This window comes from Oncorhynchus masou, unplaced genomic scaffold (assembly GCF_036934945.1).
Source record: "Oncorhynchus masou masou isolate Uvic2021 unplaced genomic scaffold, UVic_Omas_1.1 unplaced_scaffold_496, whole genome shotgun sequence".
In the NCBI taxonomy this organism is placed as follows: domain Eukaryota; kingdom Metazoa; phylum Chordata; class Actinopteri; order Salmoniformes; family Salmonidae; genus Oncorhynchus; species Oncorhynchus masou.
Window position 1 is genome coordinate 60,759 of NW_027011357.1, and position 8,117 is coordinate 68,875.

The 8,117-nt window shown below is 47.3% G+C and overlaps 1 long non-coding RNA gene across 1 annotated transcript; it reads right to left on the bottom strand.

Annotated features, from left to right (window-relative positions):
• Positions 1 to 303: 303 nt before the first annotated feature.
• LOC135535669 (uncharacterized) lies at positions 304 to 7,637 on the bottom strand. The gene is made up of 2 exons (XR_010454870.1): positions 6,249 to 7,637; positions 304 to 3,510 (listed from the first exon to the last, which is right to left on the bottom strand). It is a non-coding gene; the product is annotated as an uncharacterized LOC135535669 (long non-coding RNA).
• Between the last annotated feature and the right edge of the window lie 480 nt (positions 7,638 to 8,117).

Below are 8,117 nucleotides of genomic sequence, written 5' to 3' on the forward strand. Positions count from 1 at the left end.
TTATCTACAGGTATGAACAGGTCACCTTGGTTTACCTACAGGTCACCTTGGTTTACCTACAGGTATGAACAGGTCACCTTGGTTTACCTACAGGCGTGACGGGAGGCTGGAGTCATTGGGTTCGATCCCACATGGTATCTATCCCCAACACAATTCACTACTTTTGACAAGAGTCCGACGGTCCTTAGGGAACAGGGAGCCATTTGGGATGCAGACAAATCTTCCACCAAGGCCACTGACTCCAGATCAGATTCCACATTCATTCTTCCTTTGTAGTTGGGAGGAAAAAAAACAATTCCCCCATTCTGTCTGTTTTTTTATTTGATTTAAACTAGGCAAGTCAGTTAAGAACAAATTCTTATTTACAATGACGGCATTCAGATACACAAACACAAGGCTCTCTGGCTCAGGATCAGGCCCCCCCGTCCATGTAATCATATTCATTAGGTCTAAAAGGCTAAGACTGATCCAGGATCAGGCCTCCCCGTCCATGTAATCATATTCATTAGGTCTAAAAGGCTAAGACTGATCCAGGATCAGGCCTCCCCGTCCATGTAATCATATTCATTAGGTCTAAAAGGCTAAAACTGATCCAGGATCAGCCCCCGTCCATGTAATCATATTCATTAGGTCTAAAAGGCTAAGACTGATCCAGGATCAGGCCTCCCCGTCCATGTAATCATATTCATTAGGTCTAAAAGGCTAAGACTGATCCAGGATCAGGCCTCCCCGTCCATGTAATCATATTCATTAGGTCTAAAAGGCTAAAACTGATCCAGGATCAGGCCTCCCCGTCCATGTAATCATATTCATTAGGTCTAAAAGGCTAAAACTGATCCAGGATCAGCCCCCGTCCATGTAATCATATTCATTAGGTCTAAAAGGCTAAGACTGATCCAGGATCAGGCCTCCCCGTCCATGTAATCATATTCATTAGGTCTAAAAGGCTAAAACTGATCCAGGATCAGGCCTCCCGTCCATGTAATCATATTCATTAGGTCTAAAAGGCTAAGACTGATCCAGGATCAGGCCTCCCCGTCCATGTAATCATATTCATTAGGTCTAAAAGGCTAAAACTGATCCAGGATCAGGCCTCCCGTCCATGTAATCATATTCATTAGGTCTAAAAGGCTAAAACTGATCCAGGATCAGCCCCCGTCCATGTAATCATATTCATTAGGTCTAAAAGGCTAAAACTGATCCAGGATCAGGCCTCCCCGTCCATGTAATCATATTCATTAGGTCTAAAAGGCTAAAACTGATCCAGGATCAGGCCTCCCGTCCATGTAATCATATTCATTAGGTCTAAAAGGCTAAAACTGATCCAGGATCAGGCCTCCCGTCCATGTAATCATATTCATTAGGTCTAAAAGGCTAAAACTGATCCAGGATCAGCCCCCGTCCATGTAATCATATTCATTAGGTCTAAAAGGCTAAAACTGATCCAGGATCAGCTCCCCGTCCATGTAATCATATTCATTAGGTCTAAAAGGCTAAAACTGATCCAGGATCAGGCCTCCCCGTCCATGTAATCATATTCATTAGGTCTAAAAGGCTAAAACTGATCCAGGATCAGGCCTCCCCGTCCATGTAATCATATTCATTAGGTCTAAAAGGCTAAAACTGATCCAGGATCAGGCCTCCCCGTCCATGTAATCATATTCATTAGGTCTAAAAGGCTAAAACTGATCCAGGATCAGGCCTCCCCGTCCATGTAATCATATTCATTAGGTCTAAAAGGCTAAAACTGATCCAGGATCAGGCCTCCCCGTCCATGTAATCATATTCATTAGGTCTAAAAGGCTAAAACTGATCCAGGATCAGGCCTCCCCGTCCATGTAATCATATTCATTAGGTCTAAAAGGCTAAAACTGATCCAGGATCAGCTCCCCGTCCATGTAATCATATTCATTAGGTCTAAAAGGCTAAAACTGATCCAGGATCAGGCCTCCCCGTCCATGTAATCATATTCATTAGGTCTAAAAGGCTAAAACTGATCCAGGATCAGGCCTCCCGTCCATGTAATCATATTCATTAGGTCTAAAAGGCTAAAACTGATCCAGGATCAGCCCCCGTCCATGTAATCATATTCATTAGGTCTAAAAGGCTAAAACTGATCCAGGATCAGGCCTCCCCGTCCATGTAATCATATTCATTAGGTCTAAAAGGCTAAAACTGATCCAGGATCAGGCCTCCCCGTCCATGTAATCATATTCATTAGGTCTAAAAGGCTAAAACTGATCCAGGATCAGCCCCCGTCCATGTAATCATATTCATTAGGTCTAAAAGGCTAAAACTGATCCAGGATCAGCCCCTGTCCATGTAATCATATTCATTAGGTCTAAAAGGCTAAAACTGATCCAGGATCAGCCCCCGTCCATGTAATCATATTCATTAGGTCTAAAAGGCTAAAACTGATCCAGGATCAGGCCTCCCCGTCCATGTAATCATATTCATTAGGTCTAAAAGGCCAAAACTGATCCAGGATCAGGCCTCCCCGTCCATGTAATCATATTCATTAGGTCTAAAAGGCTAAGACTGATCCAGGATCAGGCCTCCCCGTCCATGTAATCATATTCATTAGGTCTAAAAGGCTAAAACTGATCCAGGATCAGCCCCCGTCCATGTAATCATATTCATTAGGTCTAAAAGGCCAAAACTGATCCAGGATCAGGCCTCCCTGTCCATGTAATCATATTCATTAGGTCTAAAAGGCTAAAACTGATCCAGGATCAGCTCCCCGTCCATGTAATCATATTCATTAGGTCTAAAAGGCCAAAACTGATCCAGGATCAGGCCTCCCTGTCCATGTAATCATATTCATTAGGTCTAAAAGGCTAAAACTGATCCAGGATCAGCTCCCCGTCCATGTAATCATATTCATTAGGTCTAAAAGGCTAAAACTGATCCAGGATCAGGCCCCCCTGTCCATGTAATCATATTCATTAGGTCTAAAAGGCTAAAACTGATCCAGGATCAGGCCTCCCCGTCCATGTAATCATATTCATTAGGTCTAAAAGGCTAAAACTGATCCAGGATCAGCCCCCGTCCATGTAATCATATTCATGAGGCCCGGTCTGAATATGGAGCCCGGTCTGAATATGGAGCCCGGTCTGAATATGGAGCCCGGTCTGAATATGGGGCCCGGTCTGAATATGGGGCCCGGTCTGAATATGGAGCCCGGTCTGAATATGGGGCCCGGTCTGAATATGGGGCCCGGTCTGAATATGGGGCCCGGTCTGAATATGGGGCCCGGTCTGAATATGGGGCCCGGTCTGAATATGGGGCCCGGTCTGAATATGGGGCCCGGTCTGGCCTTGGCATGGGGCCAACAGAACAGTCTCTCATCTTCTTCTCATTCCATATCTGCCATGTCCACATCCCCCTGGGACACACCCCCTTTCTGGTGTCTGACTGCCGCTGGTGCTGCTGCCTTTGGTGCTGCTGCCTTTGGTGCTGCTGCCTTCTTTGGTGCTGCCACCGCCTTCATCTTGTTTGTTGCTGCCTCAACTAAGGAGGGAGAGAGAGAGAGAGACAGACCTCAGATACTGCACACAGAGAGAGATATATATAGGCTATACACACAGGCCAGTTTATTAGGTACACTACCCCATTCACCTAAAGGATAAGAATGGTGCCAGCTAACAGGCCAGTTTATTAGGTACACTACCCCATTCACCTAAAGGATAAGAATGGTGCCAGCTAACAGGCCAGTTTATTAGGTACACTACCCCGTTCCCATAAAGGATAAGAATGGTGCCAGCTAACAGGCCAGTTTATTAGGTACACTACCCCGTTCACCTAAAGGATAAGAATGGTGCCAGCTAACAGGCCAGTTTATTAGGTACACTACCCCGTTCCCATAAAGGATAAGAATGGTGCCAGCTAACAGGCCAGTTTATTAGGTACACTACCCCGTTCCCCTAAAGGATAAGAATGGTGCCAGCTAACAGGCCAGTTTATTAGGTACACTACCCCGTTCACCTAAAGGATAAGAATGGTGCCAGCTAACAGGCCAGTTTATTAGGTACACTACCCCGTTCACCTAAAGGATAAGAATGGTGCCAGCTAACAGGCCAGTTTATTAGGTACACTACCCCGTTCACCTAAAGGATAAGAATGGTGCCAGCTAACAGGCCAGTTTATTAGGTACACTACCCCGTTCACCTAAAGGATAAGAATGGTGCCAGCTAACAGGCCAGTTTATTAGGTACACTACCCTGTTCACCTAAAAGGATAATGGTGCCAGCTAACAGGCCAGTTTATTAGGTACACTACCCCGTTCCCCTAAAGGACAAGGTGCAGTACAACAGCGTTGTGCAGAACAGCCTCCCAGAACACACAACTCGTCAGTCCTCGTCGCGGACGGGCGACAGCATCAGGCAACCGGGTTCCTATCAGCTAAAAACAAGAAGCAACGGCCCCAGTGGACATCACCGACACTGGACAACTGGGGGGTGGAAACACCGTCTGGGTCCGCACGAATCCCACTTCCTGTTGAGTCCCACTTCCTGTTGAGTCATGCTGATGGCAGAGTCAGGAGTCCATGTCTCCGTCTTGTCTGGTTCCGCACGAATCCCACTTCCTGTTGAGTCATGCCGATGGCAGAGTCAGAAGTCTTGTCTGGTTTCAACAGTAGTGGTGGTGTAATGCTGTGGGGAATGTTTCCCTCGGTCCCCTTGATACCGATTGAGAAACGTTTGAACGCCACAGCATCTGTCAACATCGTTGCCGTCCAAACCCCAATAGATTATCTCTGGGTTGAGATGGAACGGGGCTGTTGGCAGCATGACTGTTCCGCCGGCCAATCAGCAGCCACTGCGCGATGACATCACGTCAGCATGGACCAACAACCCTGTTGAACGTTTCCCGACTTGTAGAATACATGCCCGAAGAAGTCAGGCTGTTCTGGAGGCAAAGGGGGGTCCGACCAGGTATTAGATGGGTGTACCTAATAAAATGGTTCCAAACTTTAGGAACACCTCCCTTTGCCCCCAGAACAGCCTCAATGTCGGGCATGGTCTCTTCCATATGCTGATTAATGAGTGCATGGCCGTCTACATGGACTGGACTGAACGGCCAGAACAACGAGATGGTTCAGATGATGAGGTGACTAAAGTCAGCTGCTCTACATTGTGAGGGGTGACTGAAGTCAGCTGCTCTACATTATGAGGGGTGACTGAAGTCAGCTGCTCTACATTATGAGGTGTGACTAAAGTCAGCTGCTCTACATTGTGAGGGGTGACTAAAGTCAGCTGCTCTACATTATGAGGGGTGACAAAAGTCAGCTGCTCTACATTGTGAGGGGTGACTAAAGTCAGCTGCTCTACATTGTGAGGGGTGACTAAAGTCAGCTGCTCTACATTGTGAGGGGTGACTAAAGTCAGCTACTCTACATTGTGAGGGGTGACAAAAGTCAGCTGCTCTACATTGTGAGGGGTGACTAAAGTCAGCTGCTCTACATTGTGAGGGGTGACTAAAGTCAGCTGCTCTACATTATGAGGGGTGACTAAAGTCAGCTGCTCTACATTATGAGGGGTGACTAAAGTCAGCTGCTCTACATTATGAGGGGTGACTAAAGTCAGCTGCTCTACATTGTGAGGGGTGACTAAAGTCAGCTGCTCTACATTGTGAGGGGTGACTAAAGTCAGCTACTCTACATTATGAGGGGTGACTAAAGTCAGCTACTCTACATGAGGGGTGACTAAAGTCAGCTGCTCTACATGAGGGGTGACTAAAGTCAGCTACTCTACATGAGGGGTGACTAAAGTCAGCTGCTCTACATTGTGAGGGGTGACTAAAGTCAGCTGCTCTACATTGTGAGGGGTGACTAAAGTCAGCTGCTCTACATTATGAGGGGTGACTAAAGTCAGCTGCTCTACATTGTGATTGACAGGTGGAGAGTTTATCCTTTCTGAAGTGGATACATTTACATTACATTTAAGTCATTTAGCAGACGCTCTTATCCAGAGCGACTTACAAATTGGTGAATTCACCTTCTGACATCCAGTGGAACAGCCACTTTACAATGAGTGCATCTAAATCACTAATTGGGGGGGGTGAGAAGGATTACTTATCCTATCCTAGGTATTCCTTGAAGAGGTGGGGTTTCAGGTGTCTCCGGAAGGTGGTGATTGACTCCGCTGTCCTGGCATCGTGAGGGAATGACAACTCGAGAGCACATGACAACTCAGAGGAAATGTGATTCAACAACCCAGTTTAAAACTGTCTAGTTATTCACTTCTTACCTTCCATAGCGGCCTTCTCTGCTTGCATGTGTTGCAGCTGTTTGAGCAGCTTGCGTTTCTTCTTCCCAGACAGAGTGATGTTGGCTCTGGGGCTGGAGCTGAGCAGGACGACAATCAACAACACATTTAGACTACAGAGTGTTGTTGGCTCTGGAGCTGAGCAGGACGACAAACAACAACATCACGTTTAGACTACAGAGTGATGTTGGCTCTGGGGCTGGAGCTGAGCAGGACGACAAACAACATCACGTTTAGACTACAGAGTGTTGTTGGCTCTGGGGCTGAGCAGGACGACAAACAACAACATCACGTTTAGACTACAGAGTGATGTTGGCTCTGGGGCTGGAGCTGAGCAGGACGACAATCAACAACATCACGTTTAGACTACAGAGTGTTGTTGGCTCTGGAGCTGAGCAGGACGACAAACAACAACACATTTAGACTACAGAGTGATGTTGGCTCTGGGGCTGGAGCTGAGCAGGACAACAAACAACAACATCACATTTAGACTACAGAGTGATGTTGGCTCTGGAGCTGGAGCTGAGCAGGACGACAATCAACAACATCACGTTTAGACTACAGAGTGATGTTGGCTCTGGGGCTGGAGCTGAGCAGGACGACAAACAACAACATCACGTTTAGACTACAGAGTGATGTTGGCTCTGGGGCTGGAGCTGAGCAGGACGACAATCAACAACATCACGTTTAGACTACAGAGTGATGTTGGCTCTGGGGCTGGAGCTGAGCAGGGACGACAATCAACAACATCACGTTTAGACTACAGAGTGATGTTGGCTCTGGGGCTGGAGCTGAGCAGGACGACAATCAACAACATCACGTTTAGACTACAGAGTGTTGTTGGCTCTGGAGCTGAGCAGGACGACAAACAACAACATCACGTTTAGACTACAGAGTGATGTTGGCTCTGGGGCTGGAGCTGAGCAGGGACGACAATCAACAACATCACGTTTAGACTACAGAGTGATGTTGGCTCTGGGGCTGGAGCTGAGCAGGACGACAATCAACAACATCACGTTTAGACTACAGAGTGATGTTGGCTCTGGAGCTGGGGCTGAGCAGGACGACAAACAACAACATCACGTTTAGACTACAGAGTGATGTTGGCTCTGGGGCTGGAGCTGAGCAGGACGACAAACAACAACATCACGTTTAGACTACAGAGTGTTGTTGGCTCTGGAGCTGAGCAGGACGACAAACAACAACATCACGTTTAGACTACAGAGTGATGTTGGCTCTGGGGCTGGAGCTGAGCAGGACGACAATCAACAACATCACGTTTAGACTACAGAGTGTTGTTGGCTCTGGGGCTGGAGCTGAGCAGGACGACAATCAACAACATCACGTTTAGACTACAGAGTGATGTTGGCTCTGGGGGCTGGAGCTGAGCAGGACGACAAACAACAACATCACGTTTAGACTACAGAGTGATGTTGGCTCTGGAGCTGAGCAGGACGACAATCAACAACATCACGTTTAGACTACAGAGTGATGTTGGCTCTGGGGCTGGAGCTGAGCAGGACGACAAACAACAACATCACGTTTAGACTACAGAGTGATGTTGGCTCTGGGGCTGGAGCTGAGCAGGACGACAAACAACAACATCACGTTTAGACTACAGAGTGATGTTGGCTCTGGAGCTGGAGCTGAGCAGGACGACAATCAACAACATCACGTTTAGACTACAGAGTGATGTTGGCTCTGGAGCTGGAGCTGAGCAGGGACGACAATCAACAACATCACGTTTAGACTACAGAGTGATGTTGGCTCTGGAGCTGAGCAGGACGACAATCAACAACATCACGTTTAGACTACAGAGTGATGTTGGCTCTGGAGCTGGAGCTGAGCAGG